We start from the raw sequence: 17,556 nt of genomic DNA, 5'->3' as shown, positions 1-17,556 counted from the left end.
GGTCTACGTTTGGATTGCAATAAGAGAAAAATGGGAGCTCCATCCAAACTCAACACTCAAAGCTAATCATCGTCACCTTGTGATTACCTCCCACTCTCCATCCAGCGCCCATCTCAAACACCCGGCCGAATGTACGGTCCACCCAAAAGCCACTGATCTCCTCATTTGCCTTGACTGATGGAAAACATTAAGAACATGTTGAAATGTCATGTTAGTCTTCCACTCTCTTTGAGCTCACAAAACCAAAAACGGTGCCAAACTTCAGTGGTGAACCCTTCCAAGAAGAGAAGATGAAAAATACATACTTGCGTTCAACTTGAGAATATTTAGTCCACCAGAAAATGGATGGCTTGTGTTCAACAGTGTATGAATGTTTCTTGTCTTTCACCTCTTTCTGTAAAACACAACATTTACTGCACCACTTTTCAAAGTCTGTAACTATAACGGACTGTGTTTACATGAATAAAAGGTACACTATGTAACTTTTTGTTCAAAATAAAAAAATGCCAAACAAAGGAGAGTCTGCGGGCAAAAAGAGAATGTGACAGCTCCTAATAAAACGAATAAAAACTGGCTTGGCTTTTCAGAGATGGCGAGGGATTTGAAATGTTATAAAAGGGTGTCAGTGGGTGAGTAAGGTATTTTATTGAACAGATAAATTACCATATGTAGCTCTAACAGAGTTCATTGTAAAGCATTGTCTATTGTAAAGGGTCATATTCATCCGCACAGTCACACAGAGCCGAAGCACAACCAAAACAATGTTTTTCTGCAAAATGCATGTGGTTTTGTTTTTTAACCGATTAACTTGGTTGATAAAACCAATCCGAGTTAAAGGATTAGTTCACTTCAGAATTCAAATTTCCTGATGATTTACTCACCCCCATGTCATCCAAGATGTTCAAATATTTCTTTCTTCAGTCGAAAAGAAATGAAGGTTTTTGAGGACAACATTTCAGGATTTTTCTCCATATAGTGGACTTCAACAGTTACTAACGGGTTGAAGGTCCAAATGTCAGTTTCAGTGCAGCTTCAAAGTGCTCTACATGATCTCAGACGGGGAATAAGGGTCTTATCTATAGTAACGATCAGTCATTTTCTAAAAAAAATAAAAGTTTATATACTTTTTAACCACAAATGCTTGTCTTGCACCGCTCTGAGATGCGCCACGCATTACGTAATCATGTTGGAAAGGTCACGCGTGACGTAGGCGGAAGTACCGCGGTAGGGCGAAAAACTCTCATTTCTTCCTCCAACTTCAAAATCGTCCGACATAGTTGTTTTATCTTTTTTTTTGTAAAGTGCATTTGACTTAGTCTTTGCACGTTGGCTTTGTAAACACTGGTTCAGTACATTCGCCTACGTCACGCGTGACCTTTCCAGTGTGATTACGTAATACGTGGAGCATCACAGAGCAGTGCAAGACGAGAATTTGTAGTTAGAAACACGATTGTTTCACTAGATAAGACTCTTATTCCTCGTCTGGGATCATGTAGAGCTCTTTGAAGCTGCACCGAAACTGCAATTTGGACCTTCAACCCGTTGGTAACTGTTGAAGTCCACTATATGGAGAAAAATCCTGGAATGTTTTCCTCAAAAACCTTCATTTCTTTTCAACTGAACAAAGAAAGACAACATCTTGGATGACATGGGGGTAAACTGTTAGGAAAGTTTAATTCTGAAGTGAACTAATCCTTTAAACACTTACTAAAAAAGATAAAATATAATATTTTAAAATATTTATAAATAAAATATTAACCACCATCAGAAAAGCATGAACATGCAAATGTGTAGTTAAATTATTGAAATATTAACTTAAAATCTCAAGGATATTTAGTTTAGTTTTATTTATTTATAAAGCACATTTAAAAACAACAAAAAATGAAACTAAAGTGCTGTATGAGTACTATAAATCTGATTTTTAGAAACAGATTACTTTAAGCAAATATTTTGTTATGGAACCCCTAATGTAGGAAATAATTGATATATATTTTTTATATATATATATATACAAATTTATATATATACAACAGTTTTGTTGTATTTTGTAATGCCTTATTATATTGTTACTTCTCTTCTTTTAAATAAATTTGATAAAAATATGTATTATTATTATGGAGTAATAATATCAATAATAATTATTATTAATACTTATATATAAATATTATTTATAATTATTTAATGTATTTACAATAAACAACAATACATAAAATATTAATCACTCTGACCTTTAAAGGGTTAGTTCCCCCAAAAATGAGAATTACCCCATGATTTACTCACCCTCAAGCCATCCTAGGTGTATATGACTTTCTTCTTTCAGACGAACACAATCGGAGTTATATTAAATAATGTCCTGGCTCTTCCAAGCTTTATAATGGTAGTAAATAGAGGATGAGGTTTTGAAGCCCAAATAAGTGCAACCATCCATCATAAAAGATATCCACATGGCTCTGGGGGGTTAATAAAGGCCTTCTGAAGCAAAATGATGTGTTTGTGTAAGAAAAATATTGATATTTAAAACTTTAAAACAACAATAACTAGCTTCAGACAAGACGGCCGTACGCATCGATTTACGGCGAAAGAGTAACCTCTGACCCGACACATGACATAATGATGAATGTGGAAGCGCAGAGGAGAGCGTCAGGCGTAAGTCGACGTGCGTATGGCCGTCTGCTGGAAGCTAGTTATTTTAGCTTTTAAAGTTTTAAATATGTATATTTTTCTTACACAAACGCATCACTTCACTTCAGAAGGCCTTTATTCACTGCCATTATAAAGCTTGGAAGAGCCAGGATATTATTAAATATAACTCCGATTGTATTCGTCTGAAAGAAGAAAGTCATATACACCTATGACGGCCTGAGGGTGAGTAAATCATGGGGTAATTTTCATTTTTGGGTGAACTAACCCAAGATATGTGTCGGGTTTAAAACCACATTAGAATCTGGCCCAAATCAGATGCCAAAACTAAGTGTTTTTGCTCTTTATGCATGTGCAACAAGATTTGATCCTGGAATTAGTTGACGTGTAAAACGTTCACAGAGTCAATGGATTCGGCCAACACTACTCCTGTGTGTTTTATCAGAGCTGGTGTAAAATGCAGGGCGTTTCTGTAAATGTCAGTCTCTTGGCACTCACGCTACACCAGATGGGGAACAAAGAGGAAAAGGAGAGATGAGGATGTCAGGAACGTCGGCCCGCGCTCCTGCCGTGCTCCCCTGATGAATGAAGATCTGGAGTTGTGTAGAGTTGGAGCCAAACGCGGCCGATGAACTCCAGGACATGCCGTAAATCACTCAGGAGGTCATGAACTTAACCAAGATTCAATTCCTCTCATTTTGATCTCTTTTTCTCTCTGTCTGTCAGGGTGAGAATAAAATACAAATGAGATCTAATCAATCTTTCAATTGTTTCTAGACAGCAAGATTCAATAGACTTTGCTGAAGTCTCCAGCTTTCAGATGTTTCTCCTGAGATAAAGAGTTATCAAACTGATTTTGATTCAAACTGTTTCACAAATATCAGCCACAAAACTACCTACATCTTCTCAACACAAAGTTCAAACCTAAAGAAACGTGGGACAGCAGGATATTCTAAGAATGCATTGCAAAAATGGCCAAACTCCACCATTAGGGGGCGCAATACAGTAAATAAATAAAAAAAACCCATCAAACTCCATTGTCCAACAATGAGACATCAATAAAAATGGCTGCCAGCAGCCAATCGAAATTCGGAAACCTAATATTAATTCTGAGCCAGTGTTATTTTCATATCATTGATATACTACTATGGTTTTTGTTAAGGTCCCCCTGTGGTGAAAATCAAGTTTTTAATGTTGTTTATATGTCTTTGTGGTGTTTTTAATATGCTTTCAGTTTATATGCTTGCGGTTGAAATCACTGGTGTTTCTTACATCACAAACTACCTTGTAACCAATCACGTCAACATGCCGGCGGACTTTAGCATATCATTAACAATGACCGCTTTGAAGCAAGGGAGTCTTGTAACATTAGCAACACATTATTAGCTGTTTGACAACGTAGTCAAGCAAAAGGCTAATCATATTAATTACAGTTATATGTCCGACGTTGTAAAAAGCGATACCATTGTGCAGCGTTTACCTCAGTAAGTTGACCGAGTGGATCTCTGAGCTGGTGTGAGTGAGTGGAGGCGGGGGGTGAAGCAAGGGTGTAGAGTTACATTCAAGCTATTTTAAGGCGTGAAGAATTTTTTTTCACAGGAAAAACATTTAAATATGTCATTTTGGTGAGTTTTAAGAGATAAAATTATTGACTACAGGGGGACTTTAATATCTAGAATTCAATTTTATTTTTATAGCCTATTTTCACTTTAATTTTACGTAAAGGTTTTGTCATTTTTTAAATGTCTATATAGTTTTATTAATAATTTTTATTTATTTGTTTTAGTTTATTTAAAATAAAATAAGTTTGTGTTTATTTATTTATTTATTTATTTATTTCTGTTCACATTTATTTTATTTCAAGTAATGAAAATGTTTTTTTTGTTTTTTACTTTATGGTTTTAATTTTAGTTAATGATAATAACCCTGTTCTGAGCGTCATAAAATTCTGACCAAAAAATAATTTTGATTCAGCAAACTCTTTGGCAGATATTCGTCAATTTGTCAGGTGTGACCCATAATGCCTTATTGTGATTGTGATGTCCAGAATTTTATTTCATACTGTTTTTATTTTCCTTTGGCTCCTGCGGTATTTTCTCACAAGCATGAATGAATGAAACATCAATCCAGCTGAAGTTGATCCTTTAACGAAGCATAATGGAAGCATTCATTAGCTCTCCTAAGCAATGAAAGAGCAACAACTGAGCAATAACATTTTCCTCTGGGTTTGTGTTTTCTGTCAAGAGCTGGTGGTTTGAAAAAATGATCTGAGCTCGTTTAAATTTACACATCATCTGCATGTGTGTGATCGATAGACAGAAAAATAGAGAAGAAGAAGGAATGAATGAAGAGGAAATGTGTGTGTGGTTTTCTGCAAAGCTTGTTTATAATTCATAATTGCTTTGGCCTGGGGACGTGCCAGCTGTATGAAACCAATTCCATCTGTTGGAATCACGCATGCGAGGTGAGAGACGGGAATACGCGCAGGCTATAAATGCAGGAAAGCGTGCAGACAAACTTATGCTCGCAATCATGCATGCGCACATATGTATAAACATGCACATTCTAAACACACCTTTAGGGCATCTGTAATACGGCTCATTGCTCGCAACGCTCTTCAAGTCATGGTACGGATCAAACACAACGCTCAAGAAGCACAACACACACTCAAAATGTCTCAGGGATGTTCGAATCACAGTATTGTGATGGTCCGATAAAGAATTTGTTCAATCAACTACCATAAGAAATAACATTCAATGGTTTGAGTTCCAGGAAATGCATGAACTGGTCATATTTATTTTAACACCAAAATGATCGCTGTCCATGTGTCAAACAAACAGAACTCCTCAGAGAAGCACAATTGGTTTCAACAGACTTTGGCATTGGCAAGCAGCCAAATAGAAATATGCATTTGAATTATGCATCTTAGAATTATGCATTCAATGTCTTAAAATGCAGCTCACTATGTTTGAGAACAGATCCTCGGTGTTTCACTGATCTCACTGGATATTTGATTCTTTCCAGTAATTCCCATAATTTAATGAACGGCTCTTTTTCATCTCTCCAGTCGACTGTTATCAGCCCGGCCGCGGCTGTATTTATTCGCTGCCTTTGGCTGTGATATTTCCCCATAATGATTCCGAGAAAAATGAAAAAGCCATTTCATATTTCTCCAGCCAAAGCAGGACATAAACTCGTTTCCTCTGATCTGCATTTGAGAGGTTGAGTGAGCGCCAGTGGGAAGAAGTTTTGGATGAGAAAGAGGCCGAGCCGTTTTCAGTGTAAACGCTGATTCCAGGCATCTCCTGCCCTATGACCCCCGTTCTGCTTTGATCTCTGTACCAAGAGAAAATGTAAATGAATGACGACGAGGATGGTGCTCGCTTGCTGGCAGATCTCACGTGGATTCAGTCCAGTTTAATCCAGCGTTTGTCTTTTAGTGGTTGTGAAATGATTGAATTGCTCGTCATTTTGTCATCTTTTAGGCAAGCATGTGTTGTACAGCCAAAATAAACACTCATCAAGCATCAAATAGGAGTAAAGATTGTCTTTGGTGTAAAGAATTAAAATGTAGCAGTTTTTCAGTTGTTTGTTGGTAACTTTACTGGGAATTGAAATAATACATGGTTTAAGAATGAAAATCTGACATTTGCTGATGCAATGCGAGCGATTCAAATGTAAGACATACAGATTGTTAAAGAATAGATGTTGTGATTCTTGTTTTTTGACAAACATCAGAAGTTGATATGGGAGGCCGTGTGATGACACGCATATGGAATATTCCTCACATCATATATATATATATATAAATATACACCGATCAGGCAAAACATTATGAGCACTGACAGGTGAAGTGAATAACACTGATTATCTCTTCATCACGGCACCTGTTAGTGGGTGGGATATATTAGGCAGCAAGTGAACATTTTGTCCTAAAAGTTGTTGTGTTAGAAGCAGGAAAAATGGGCAAGCGTAAGGATTTGAGCGAGTTTAACAAGGCGCAAACTGTAATGGCTAGACAACTGGGTCAGAGCATCTCCAAAACTGCAGCTCTTGTGGGGTGTTCCTGGTCTGCAGTGGTCAGTATCTATCAAAAGTGGTCCAAGGAAGGAACAGTGGTAAACCGGCGACAGGGTCATGGGCGGCCAAGGCTCATTGATGCACGTGGGGAGCGAAGGCTGGCCCGTGTGGTCCGATCCAACAGACGAGCTACTGAAGCTCAAATTGCTCAAGAAGTTAATGCTGGTTCTGATAGAAATGTGTCAGAATACACAGTGCATCACAGTTTGTTGCGTATGAAGCTGCATAGCTGCAGACCAGTCAGGGTGTCCATGCTGACCTCTGTCCACCGCCCAAAGTGCCAACAGTGGGCACGTGAGCATCAGAACTGGACCACGGAGCAATGGAAGAAGGTGGCCTGGTCTGATGAATCACGTTTTCTTTTACATCACGTGGATGGCCGGGTGCGTGTGTGTCACTTACCTCGGGAACACATGGCACCAGGATGCACTGTGGGTAGAAGGCAAGCCGGAGGCAGTGTGATGCTTTGGGCAATGTTCTGCTGGGAAACCTTCCTGCCATCCATGTGGAAGTTACTTTGACACGTACCACCTTTCATGGAAACGGTATTCGCTGGTGGCTGTGGCCTCTTTCAGCAGGATTATGCACCCTGCCACAAAGCAAAAATGGTTCAGGAATGGTTTTAGGAGCACAACAACGAGTTTGAGGTGTTGACTTGGCCTCCAAATTCCCCAGATCTAAAATTCAATCGAGCATCTGTGGGATGTGCTGAACAAACAAGTCCGATCCATGGAGGCCCCACCTCACAACTTACAGGACTTAAAGGATCTGCTGCTAACATCTTGGTGTCAGATACCACAGCACACCTTCAGGGGTCTAGTGGAGTCCATGCCTCGACAGGTCAGAGCTGTTTTGGCAGCAAAAGGGGGACCAACACAATATTAGGCGGTCATAATGTCAATGCCTCTTTATCACTGTAACATGACATGCATGAACTAATATTACCTGAGCCCGAGCTATTTAACAATGACGAAAAATCCTGATTTTAGTGTTTAGATTTAAGTCAGATATCAGATATGCATCAGATTTGAACGTGCCCCAAATAATCTCATATGTGCTTTACTGTTACACGCCGAACAGACTGACTGATGGTGTAAATAAAATAAAGTGTATTTTCATGAAGCCTCACCTTCAATTTAAAGGTTTCATTGCAAAGTGAGCAAAACAAAGAACTAGTCAAACAAATATGGGCACCTAGATGGAAAATGACTAAACTCAACTTAAGAAATATGACACTGTGCATTTCTTTAGCTAACAAAGATGCCTTTCAGCAAACTGCCCTAAAATAAGGTTCATATTAAGGCTCATTTTTTTAGCATTGAAAGGATCCAGATCCAAACTGTTCCAGAAATTATGAAAATTAGAGATGAATAAAATCTGCTGGGAGACTGGGGAGGAATGCTGACCGGAAAAGCCTGGGAGTTCATCTGCTTCTCCCGCAACGGAAGGAAGGAAACAGTAGTAAGGAACAAAGTGGTAATCGGCACAGTGATAGCGTCATTATCAAGATGGGCTTGCAGCAGTTCAATCAAATGTGTTCTCAGGCCTGAAACCAACAGGTTATCTCTATAAGCAAAGGTTTTCCTTTCTTTCCTGAGAACGCTTTATAAGAAGTAAAATTTCTGCTAAAGATGATCTGATTGTGTGTGTGTAATACGTGTGTGTTTTCCTGACAGGTCGTCAGATCTAAAAGCTCTGAAATGGGTTTTCACTGCGATCTGAACAAAACAATCCAACATAACCTGTGAAAAACTCGATAGAAGTGGTCAAGATACTACGGAGCCTCTAAAGGGACGTGGCGATGTTAAAAAATGAGATGGCAGGAAAAATTATATTTCGATACTTTTGTGTTCTCTCGCAAAACTTTTGCATTCCCCTGAGAAACTTTGAATTCGTTTGCAAAACTTTTGTGAAGGAAATAAAGGGGTGGGAGGAAAAATTTCTCAAGGAAAGCAATCATTTTGTGAGAGATGTTTTGCCAGTGAATGCAAAGTTTCTGGGAGGAACGCAATATTTTTGCAAGAAAGTGCAAATGTTTTGCGAGCAAGCGCAATGGTTTTTTGAGTGAACACAATTGTTTGTGCGAGAACGTAAATGTCGGCACCAAATGTAACCGGTCTTACTCAACCTGCTCCAAGCGGGCTTCGAACCCAGGTCACTGGCGTGGGAGGCGGGTGCGCTAACAAGGAGGCTAAAGACCACAGCCTCTAGCGTCAGTTGCTAGTGCGCCTCTTGTGGCAAAGGGAGTAAGGTATATCTGCACAGTTCTTACTAGCTGGCCTCCAATACAGTAAGATACAGAGAACCCAAAGATACTAAAGTCACACATATAAATGTCATTAGGTACAATCAAACTTTTTATAAATTCTCTTTTTAAGGTGCACTTAATAATTACACTAAAAAGACTAAAATCAGCAGCATATTAAATCTGATTTCTTCATTTTTAAAACTTTTTTTAAATTGTATTTTCAGACATGCAGCTACACACTTGATAAAATGCAATGATGTTCTCATCAACACTGACAGTGGTTCAGGGCTGTTTTATATGACAACAAGGGTGCGTCAAAATCTGTTAATGAAATAGAGACTTTCCTTAAATCTCCTGCATCTCAGATGTTTCTCCTGAGAAAAAGACCTCAGCAATCTCACATGTGTCAAGTTAGTTTCCTCATTCACCAAAGAGACGAGAGAGTCAGCAAACAGCTTGAGATGATATAAGAGACGTGAAGAAAAATAGAAGGAAAATATTATTTTTTGAACAGAATATTTTTAGTCATCACTGCAAAAAGTGATTTTCCTCCTCAGTATTTTTGTATTTATAAATATCTAAATCAAGATACATTTACTTGAGATGCAAAATGGTCTTGTTTTTTAAAACATTTATCAAAAATTAAATGCGCTTATGCTTAAAATAAGAAAAATATCTGGCAAAGGGGTCAGAAAAATAAATTAGTTTTTCCATTTTAAGCATGAAATCACAAAATTTTGATAAGTTTGATAGGTCACTTTCTATCTCTAGTAAATGTATTAAGAATGTTTATATATTTGTACTGGAAAGCAAGATAAAAAAACACTAAGTAAGAAAATATTTTTTTTTAATCAAAGTTGTAATCTTGTCAAATTGTGCAAAAGATGTGAGGATATAATAATTATTATTATTTATTATTATTATTTTAATCCAAAAACTAATGAAAAATTACATTTAAAATGCAATGTCCAACCCTGAATGCATGATGATATGAGTTGTGTTGGAAATTACATTTGCTCATTAAAGTTCAGAAAAATATTACAAAACTGTCAGAGTGATCTGATCATGTATGTCCACATTTTGACATTTTTAGTAGACAAATGAAATTAACCAGCGAGCATTTATATGCTGTAACATCAGCAGTCATACAAAAAATGTTTATAGTCTAAAAATCTCTGAGCTCCACATCTCCTGAGAGTTCAGTATTGTTTGCTGGTCTTGTTTGGATGTCTAAATCTGATTCTCACCTTGAGGATTCATCAAACCTGTTCACAGAAAAGGTGTTGAATGAATGGTGAAGGCCTGCGGGCAGGGCATCCTACACCCTGGGAATGTCTTCAAGCTTTTGTACGTGTCTGTAAACAGATCTGCTCATCATTTATTTACAACAGACCATCTCGTCAACACCCAGTCAGGCCACGGAGAAGATACATGGAACGTCCTAATGGAGGATCAGCACACAATGGAGCTGAAATCAACAAGGACACCCTGAAGAGAAGATAAAGAGACACAAGTGAGACACTCAAAAACACTTTTTGGTTTGAAGACATAGACATATACAAAGACATAAAAATTTTATATAAATCTAAATGAATTTAAATATAAGTACATATAGAGCTGTAAATAAAATATACTGATTATTAAAATATACTGAATTAAAATGAATTGAATTCACAATAAGATCAATAACATGCATTTAGAAAAAAGATTGGGTGAATTTTCAGTTCATGCCGACTAAGAGATTTTGTCAAATTATATGTTTTTTTCTCAGAATTGTGACACATAAACTTGCAGTTCCATGTTATAAAATCAGAATTGCGAGATATAAATTCACAATTCTGAGAAAAGACACAATTGCGAGTTTATATCATGCAATTCTGACTTTATAACTTGCAATTGTGAGTTTACATCTCACAATTCTGAGAAAAAAGCGTGATAAAAAGTCACAATTGCGAGAAAAATAATTTACAGACTTTTTGCAGGTGCATGTCTCTCTAAGTGGATATTGAAACCTGTTTAACAGAACTGAATTGCTTTTTTGGTATGCGGCCTCCAATTTAAAGGTCAAAAATGTGATAAACCCCTAAAAAGATGCTGTAAAACTAGGCAGGATATGATTGGCCGGTCACATTATGGTTTACATTTGCAGTGCTTATGTAGCACATCTTACTGCATTAACATTTAAAGGCATACTAAGAGAGTTAGCACATAACGAGTGTCATGGGAAGAGACGGCAGAAGTTTTAATCATCGCCTTTGTTCTCTCAGATTAAATTTAGTAAACAGAATTCATCTGGAAAACAAAACAGCTACTGTATGTGTAGTGTATAAATCAGGAAAGTCTTTGGGTTTGTTTTTGGAAAACACAGCCGTGTCTGCTCATTACAACCCTTCAACACAATGCGAAGAACTCGCTTTACCTCTTTGATTATATTGGGCTCTCTGCAGGATCCCAGACTCTCGTCTCATTAGTTTTCTCCAAATGCCTCACAGAATTTGTCTTACCTCTGTTGTGAACCCAGTTTTTCCCCCTGCGGAGATCTGAATTCTGGGGATGTTTACCCAAAACAGTGGGGCGGTCTCTTCCAAGCCGAGATTAAACTTCAAGTATAACCAATCATGTCTTTCTGGGCTGAAGCCCTCACATTTTCTGCCTTCAGACCAAAAGAGATTTATTATAACTCCTTCACCCAGGGCAACAACACAACCAACCAAATCACCCATAAAATGACTTGCTTAGAGGTTAAAACTTTACAAACCGAAAAGAAAAAAATCTAAAATTGGACAACAGCTGGATTTTAGATAGTTCTGACCCACGGCACTGAAAACATCGGCTGACCTAGATATACGTCTGCTGATAAAACACAATATGAGGCAAAATCTCAAGCACAAAAAGGCCTGAAAGCAGAAATTGTGCTCTATAGTCAGAGACTATCTGAAAATAGCGATCATTCTCCAAAAACAGGCTGAAAATGAAAACCTGTTACCCAGCTAACAAAAGTATGTTCTAAGAACATTTCGGTTGCTCAACAACAACAAAACTGGAGAATCTCACGCAGCCAAAATGAGGATTGTCAGTAACGGTGTTCAGCCTTACATTGTTCAAACCGGAGTCGGACACTGATGGAGAGACTGAGGCCCTGTCCACACGAACACAGGCATTTTCAAAACCGCAGATTTTTCTATGCCGTTTGGCCGTTTGTCCACACGTAAACGCAGTATCCAGTCACTGAAACTGAATTTTTTTATTACTTTTCATTAACATTATTTCAGTTAATGAAACATACATTTTTTACTGTAAATTTAAGTTCAATCTGTAAAACTTAAAATGTTGCTACCATATTTTTTACATTAAAGTTCTGGCAACCATATAAGGTTCAGTGGGATTCTATATAGAACACTAGGGTTCTTGACTCAATGTCATTAATTACTCACCCTCATGTCGTTCTACACCTGTAAGATGTTCATCTTCAGAACACAAATTAAGATATTTTTGATGAAATCTGATGGCTCAGTGAGGCCATCTTTTGTTTCGAATCAGTGATTCGGAGCACCAAAGTCACGTGAATTCAGTGAACGAGGTTCCGTTTACGCAATCCGAACAACTGACATAAAACAAAAGATTCGTAAAGCTTCGAAGCAGTGTTTTGAAATCGGCTGTCACTAGATATTGTTGAAAAGTCATTATTTTGTATTTTTTTTGCACAAAAAGTATTCTCGTCACTTTATAATATTAAGGTTGAACCACTGTAGTCACATGAACTGTTTTAAATATGTCTTTAGAACCTTTCTGGATCTTGAGAGGTTCAGTGACATTGCTGGCAATAGAGGCCTCACTGAGCCATCGGATTTCATCAAAAATATCTTAATTTGTGTTCTGGAATGACATGAGGGTGAGTAATTAATGACAGAATTTTCAGTTTTGGGTGAACTAACCTTTTAATGGCAAAAAGGTTCTATATAAGGAGAAATGTCTTAAATGATTGCATAATACTTTCATGTTTAACAGGTTATTTCAATTTTTTTCTAATGATAAAGTAGCCTATGTTTATGAGATGTTTAATTTATAAAATTTTATTAAAATAAAAATAATTAAATAACTAATTAAAACTAAATCTTTAAAATGGAGGTCTAAAAGGTTCTATATATGAAGCGCCTGACAAAACCTGTTCTGCCATTTTTTAGTTTACATTCCCTCAAAAGTGTACAAACAACAGCATTTTGACACTATTATTGTTCCATTTTTGGCTTTTAGGTTTTGCATGTGTTCATAATTTACACGGAGACGGAGTCAGATTGCGGTGGGACTCTGGATGAAATCATGGCTTGAGTATCTTTAAGACTTTAAGACTTTGATCAGCGAGGAGAACTAGACTCCCTGTAAGAGTCCAGCTGTCTGCGAATATCAGCCAATCCTGGATCAAATTTCACCGACAACAACAGGGAATAAGAGATACAGAGGATCTTTTGTTGAAATGCACGATGGATGGATCTATATTCTGTTTCTTGGGACGTGACACCTGAAGCAAAAAGAGGCATGTTTTGGTGCATTTACACCCATGCTGCAGCCTGTATGATATTTTCCCAGCAGACAGTGGAAGTGTTAATTTGCTTCAAGGAAAGTGTTTGAACTAGTAGATATTGAATGTGGCGAACCACAGACAGACTACTGTAATCGAACATAGTGCAACTGAATGCAATAACTAATGCTGTAGGCCAGATGCTTTTAGACCGAACACTGAACCAAAATTATTAATCATAGAAGTAAAAAAAAAAAAAATCCTTCTTAAAATCAAACACTGAAACGTATTAATGGCATGTGCATGATATTGTAGTGGATAACATTTACATTTACGCATTTGGCAGATGCTTTTATCCAAAGTGACTTACATTGCATTCATAGTATACATTTGATTAGTTCATGCATTCCCTGGGAATCGAACCCATGACCTTGGTGTTGCAATCACCATATTCTATACTGTTAGAGCCCCAGGAAGGTTTCTTTCTGCATATCTCATTATGTTTTAAGATTGTGATATCACACAAACAAGAAAGTAAAGAAGGACTCCAAAGCCCAATGCTGAAACGCGTACAGTTTTGAAAACAGCTGACCATCTACGTTTTTTATTTCTTCTCACAAAACTAAAGATTCAGTCCAAAACTAACTTTTGTGAACGATGGAAAGGCCGAACAAGGGGATCTACAGGAACTACAGGCGTCTGTGCTGTATGAGACAGATCATATTCCTCAACGCCTGCCATGTGTTCATCATAAAGTGTATATTCACTGCCAAGTGCGTTCGGATGAAGTTTGACAGTTTGATTTCGGGTGTTGGGTGTCCCGTTTCAGATATGTGACTGACTGTTATTCCCAATCCCAAAAATCAAACGTGAACCTACGCAGACATATCAGCGGGTCTCTTTAGTACAATAATAGCAAACATTTGGAATCATTATCATAATTTTGGGCTCACAGTCAAACCTTGACATTCCTGAATGTTCACAGGGTCCAACATTAACACTCGCCAATGCCAAAGTGAGTAAAAACCGCCTTCGGTGAGTAAATAAATCATGATCGCCAGTTGGCCGGTAACTTGCAGCTTAATACAGGATTTAAATGGCATTGCATGATCATCTGATGTGAGTGATGCAAGTCCTTTAGTTTAATAGTCTTTTAAAGACCGGTAGGGGAGGATTCAGAGACTGCAGCCGCTGTTTTCAGTAAACATGGACAGAGATTACATAATCATGGATTTTTAGGGGCCTTGAGATGAAAGACAATAAAGGCCCCTAAATAGGTGCTCTGTTCCAAAACCCAGTGAACTGCCTAGACAGCATCAGATGTGCGCTACAGATGTGTCAAAAAGCAGGCAGCATATTTAAGATAGCACTGTAGCAAATACTGTTTTTCAACATTGATAATAAAAAGAAATGTTTCTTTTTTCTGAAGGATCATGTGACACTGAAGATTGGAGTAATGATGCTGGAAATTCAGCTTTGCTTCAATGGAATAAATTACATTTGAAATTATATTCAAATAGAAAACAGCTAAATTGTAATAATATTTCACAATATTACTGTTTTTATTGTAGTTTTGTACCCAAAATACACAAAATGTCCACAAAATGTAAAAAAATTAATAACAAAATGCCTTCTTTAAGCAAAAATCAGTATTTAGTGTGACCTCCTGGACTTCCATTGTCTATAGAAGTCCTATAGAAGTCATTTTTTAATGCTACATACAAATTTCCTGTATTTTCTGGTTATATTCTAATAAAAAACACTGAGAAATAATTATATATGGTCATTATACCATTTCTAAAACAGCATCTAATGGTGGCCTAAGACTTTTGCACACACACATATATAGGTGCCTTTTATCATATTGTCTTTGATCAATTATAAAATATGCATTAATTCTGATGCATAAATACTACTAATTTCTTAATGTCACCCATTTTCTGCATTTCTAACATATTTTGTTTTCTGTGCAATAATAGCTTTGAATAAATGAAGGCCAAAGGCTCCATGTCAAGCTGAAGAGAATATAAGTCTCAAACATGTGCACAAACACACACTGGATAGAGCAGAATATCTCAGCGGGATTGAGGCTGCTTGTGTCACGTGATCACCTCAGCTGGAACAGCACACTGATTTCTCAAGTGAATATTCCAGAACGCTGTCAAAACGGATCTGATTTTGATTCGGCACAGAGGACGTGCGCACACCTCTCTGGATCTGAGTTCAAAGGGGCGATCCGGAAAGTAAGTTTGACGCCAGACTTGAAGATCGGATCTCACGAGGGGAAGCCAGCAGATGCTCGCAGTTTTGCTCAAGGCCAGCTGCTGCTTGCGTTCAGATATATTGACAGATTTTCAAAATTATGGGTTTAAGACTTACTTTTTTCTTTGGCTTCGATCAATGGAGCCTTTGTGTTTGTCTGGATCTGAGATCAGAGAACTGGACCAAACTCCACGTGTTCCGCCTTTTCCTGCTGGAAACAGCGTTGTGATGCCATATGTAATCGGCGACCCATACCAGGATAACTGGGAAACAAGAAGTTTTCTCTGGTTTAGTGATCAACCTGGTTCAAATAAATGAAAGTACTATTGTTTTACCTGAACTTCAGGTCTTGTTTTTGGTGTGTAGATAGATTTTTGGTTGGTCACTTTACAATAAGGACCCATTAGTTAATGTTAGTTAATGCATTAACTAAAATGAACCAATAATGAGAAATTCATTTGTTACAGTATTTATTAAACTTTGTTGACATTAGTTTATAAAAATACAACTGTTCATTGTTATTCAGGTCCATTAAATAATGCCAAATACAACTTTTGATTTTAATAATGTATTAGCAGAGTTATTAGAGTTAATTAAAACTAAAAATATTTAAATTTTTTAAATATTTTTGTTACTTATAAACAGATATATAAATATAATAAACTTTGACTGAAATATAATAAACTTTGACTGAAATAAAATAAAATATAAAAAACTTGGCAACATTTCTCAAGGCAACAAGGCAACATTTCTCATTTTCATTTTGTTCAACTTGTTGCACTAAAATAACTAAAACTAAAAAAAAAGACAAAAATACAAACAAAATTGCTAAAACTTATGGAAACTTGTTTCCCATATGAAATAAAAAAAAAGGTAATTGCGAGTTTATATCTCACAATTCTGACTTTTTTTTTTTAGAATTGCTAGATATAAACTCACAATTGCGTGGTATAAAGTCAGAATTGCGAGAAATAAAGTCAGAATTGTGAATCATAGAGTCTGAATTGCGTGATATAAAGTCGGAATTGCGTGATATAAAGTCAGAATTGCGAGAAATAAAGTCAGAACTGTGAATCATAGAGTCTGAATTGCGTGATATAAAGTCGGAATTGCGTGATATAAAGTCAGAATTGTGAGTTATAAAGTCAGAACTGTTAGATATAAAGTCAGAATTGTGAATCATAAAGTCTGAATTGCATAATATAAAGTCAGAATTGCATGATATAAAGTCAGAATTGCATGATATAAAGTCAGAATTGCGAGTTATAAAGTCAGAACTGCGAGATATAAAATCAGAATTGTGAGTTATAAAGTCAGAATTGCGAGATATAAAGTCAGAATTGCGAGATATAAAGTCAGAATTGCGTTATATATAGTCAGAATTGCGTGACATAAAGTCGGAATTGTGAGATATAAAGTCAGAATTGCGAGTTACAATGTCAGAATTGCGTGATATTCTGACTTTATATCTTGCAGTTGTGACTTTTTTTCTCAGAAATTAAGATATAAACTCACAATTGCTTGTTTATAATGTCCAGTTGTGAGGGAAAAAAGACTGACGTTTTTTCTCAGAATTCAGACTTTATAACTCGCATTTGCATTTTATAAAAGCAGAATTGCAAGATATAAACTCACAATTCTGAGGAAAAAAGTCAGAATTGTGAAATAAAAAGTTTTTTTTTTAATTTAGTGGCGGAAACAAGCTTCCACACAAACTTTAAAATTAAAATGGAAAAATGCATATTAATTCAAAATATGAATAAAAACTATAATAGTATCTCAATGAAACTAAAATAACATGTTGAAA

The 17,556-nt window shown here is 36.7% G+C and overlaps 1 long non-coding RNA gene across 1 annotated transcript; it reads right to left on the bottom strand.

Moving 5' to 3' along the window:
• Positions 1 to 95: 95 nt before the first annotated feature.
• LOC127497399 (uncharacterized) lies at positions 96 to 5,567 on the bottom strand. Its single transcript, XR_007925536.1, has 3 exons — positions 3,139 to 5,567; positions 306 to 394; positions 96 to 174 (listed from the first exon to the last, which is right to left on the bottom strand). It is a non-coding gene; the product is annotated as an uncharacterized LOC127497399 (long non-coding RNA).
• Positions 5,568 to 17,556: the final 11,989 nt, after the last annotated feature.

The sequence above is a fragment of the Ctenopharyngodon idella genome, chromosome 16, assembly GCF_019924925.1.
Source record: "Ctenopharyngodon idella isolate HZGC_01 chromosome 16, HZGC01, whole genome shotgun sequence".
NCBI lineage: Eukaryota > Metazoa > Chordata > Actinopteri > Cypriniformes > Xenocyprididae > Ctenopharyngodon > Ctenopharyngodon idella.
The sequence above is the reverse complement of the archived record's forward strand: the minus strand, read 5'-3'. Positions and strand labels throughout refer to the sequence as shown.